Source organism: Aotus nancymaae, unplaced genomic scaffold (genome assembly GCF_030222135.1).
Source record: "Aotus nancymaae isolate 86718 unplaced genomic scaffold, 86718_ANA_hifiasm-v0.15.2.pri h1tg000073l, whole genome shotgun sequence".
NCBI classification, from domain to species: domain Eukaryota; kingdom Metazoa; phylum Chordata; class Mammalia; order Primates; family Aotidae; genus Aotus; species Aotus nancymaae.
Window position 1 is genome coordinate 4,008,396 of NW_026988488.1, and position 3,013 is coordinate 4,011,408.

At 38.5% G+C, this 3,013-nt stretch overlaps 1 pseudogene; it reads left to right on the top strand.

Moving 5' to 3' along the window:
* The first annotated feature begins 2,679 nt into the window (after positions 1 to 2,679).
* On the top strand, positions 2,680 to 2,778 carry LOC135271051 (U6 spliceosomal RNA; annotated as a pseudogene).
* Positions 2,779 to 3,013: the final 235 nt, after the last annotated feature.

The following is a 3,013-nucleotide window of genomic DNA, read 5'->3' on the forward strand; positions in this document are numbered from 1 at the left end:
ACCTTAAACTTCATATGGAACCAAAAGAGAGCCCACATAGCCAAGTCAATTCTAAGCAAAAAGAACAAAGCGGGAGGCATCACACTACCGGACATCAAACTATACTACAAGGCTACAGTAATCAAAACAGCATGGTAGTGGTACCAAAACAGAGATATAGACCAATGGAACAGAACAGAGGCGTTGGAGGCAACACAACATATCTACAACCACCTGATCTTTGACAAACCTGATAAAAACAAGCAATGGGGAAAGGATTCCCTGTTTAATAAGTGGTGTTGGGAAAACTGGCTAGCCATATGCAGAAAGCAGAAACTCGACCCCTTCCTGAGACCTTACACTAAAATTGACTCCAGATGGATTAAAGACTTAAACATAAGACCTAACAACATAAAAATCCTAGAAGGAAACCTAGGCAAAACCATTCAGGACATAGGCGTAGCCAAGGACTTTATGACCAAAACACCAAAAGCATTGGCGATAACAGCCAAAATAGACAAATGGGACCTAATCAAACTCCACAGCTTCTGCACAGTGAAAGAAACGTTGCCTACAGAATCAGCAACGAACAGAATGGAAAAAAATTTTTGTAGCCTACCCATCTGACAAAGGGCTGATATCCAGAATTTACAATGAGCTAAAACAGATTTACAAGAAAAAAACAAACAAGCCCATTCAAAAATGGGCGAAGGATATGAACAGATACTTTACAAAAGAAGACATACATGAGGCCAACAAGCATATGAAAAAATGCCCATCATCACTGGTCATTAGAGAAATACAAATCAAAACTACATTGAGATACCATCTCAAGCCAGTTAGAATGGCAATCATTAAAAAATCTGGAGACAACAGATGCTGGAGAGGATATGGAGAAATAGGAACAGTTTTACACTGTTGGTGGGAGTGTAAATTAGTTCAACCATTGTGGAAGACAGTGTGGCGATTCCTCAAGGACCTAGAAATAGAAATTCCATTTGACCCAGCAATCCCATTACTGGGCATGTATCCAAAGGATTATAAATCGTTCTACTATAAGGCCACATGCACACGAATGTTCATTGCAGCACAGTTTACAATAGCAAAGACCTGGAACCAACCCAAATGACCATCGATGATAGACCTGACAGGGAAAATGTGGCACATATACACCATGGAATATTATGCAGCCATCAAAAACGATGAGTTGGCGTCCTTTGTAGGGACATGGATGAACCTGGAAACCATCATTCTCAGCAAACTGACACAAGAACATAAAATCAAACATCGCATGTTCTCACTGATAGACGGGTATTGAACAATGGGAACACATGGACACAGGGAGGGGAGCACTATACACTGGGGTCTGTTGGGGGGGATTGGGGTGACAGCAGGGGGGTGGGGAGTTGGGGAGGGATAGCATGGGGAGAAATGCCAGATATATTTGAAGGGGAGGAAGGCAGCAAATCACACTGCCACATATGCACCTATGCAACAACCTTGCATGTTTTTCAGATGTACCCCAAAACCTAAAATGCTATTAAAAAAAAAAAAAAAAGAAAAGAAAAGAAAACCTATTACCAGGCACTTCAAAAACACACTGAAGCACACAGACCAGTGACCCATTATGAAGCAACTACATAAACAAGTCAGAAAAATAACCTGCTAGCATCATGATGAAAGGATCACATTTGCACATAACAATACTAACCTTAAATGTAAATTAACTAAATGTCCCAATGGAAAGGCACAGAGTTGCAAGCTAAATAAAGAACCAAGACCCATTGTCATGCTGTCTTCAAGAAACCCATCTCACATGCAGACACATAGGCTCAAAATAAAGGAATTCAGGAAAATTTACCAAGCAAATGGAAAACAGAAGGAAGCAGGGAACATGTAGGAACATTCCTAGTTTCTGAAAAAACAGGCTTTAAACCAACAAAGATCAAAAAAAGACAAAGAAGGACATTACAAAATGGCAAAGGATTCAATTCAACAAGAAGAACTAACTATCCTAAATACATATGCACCCAATGCAGGAGCACTCAGATTTTTAAAGCAAGTTCTTAGAGACCTTCAAAGAGACTTAGACTCCCACACAATAAAAGTGAGACTTTAATACCCCACGGACAATGCTAGACAGATTACCAAGACAGAAAATCAACAAAGACATACGAAACTTTAACTCAGCTCTGGATTGAGCAGACCTAATAAATATATGCAAAACTCTACCACGTAACAGCAGAATATGTGTTCTTCTCATCACCACAGAACACTTACTCTAAAATTGATCACGTAATTGGAAGTAAAGGACTCCTAAGGAAATGCAACAGAACTGAAATTATAGCAAACGAATGGAAATTATAGCAAACAGTCTCTGAGACCACAGTACAAATTAGAAATCAAGATTTAAAAATTTACTGAAAACCACACAACTACATGGAAACTGACCAATCTAATCCCAAATGACTCTTGGGTAAATAATAAAATTAAGGCAGAAATCAAAAGTTTCTTTGAAAGTAATGAGAACAAAGAGACAATGTACCAGAATCTTGGGGATGAAGTTAAAGCAGTGTTAAGAGGGCAATTTACAGAACTAAATGTCCATATCAAGAAAACTAGAAAGATCTCAAGTTAACCTAACAGCAAACAAACCCAAAAGGTATTAGAAGACAAGACATAACCAAGATCAGAGCTGAAGTGAAAAACATAGAGACACATATACTAAAATTGGAACGATACAGAGAAGATTAGCATGGTCCCTGCACAAGGATGACCCACCCTGCTTTTCTTTCTTATCTATGTGACAAGTTATTTCCCTAATTATTTCCAATGCAATCTCCTAGATATTTCAGTTGAAGGTGCTGTATTCACTCTCCCCTTTCATTCCCATCCGTGAGAAGATTCAAATAAACACAATCAGGAATGGTAAGTGTGATATCACCACTGACCCAACAGAAATACAAACAACCATCAGAGAATACTAATAAACACTTCTATTTATATAAACTAAAAAATCTAGAAGGAATGAATA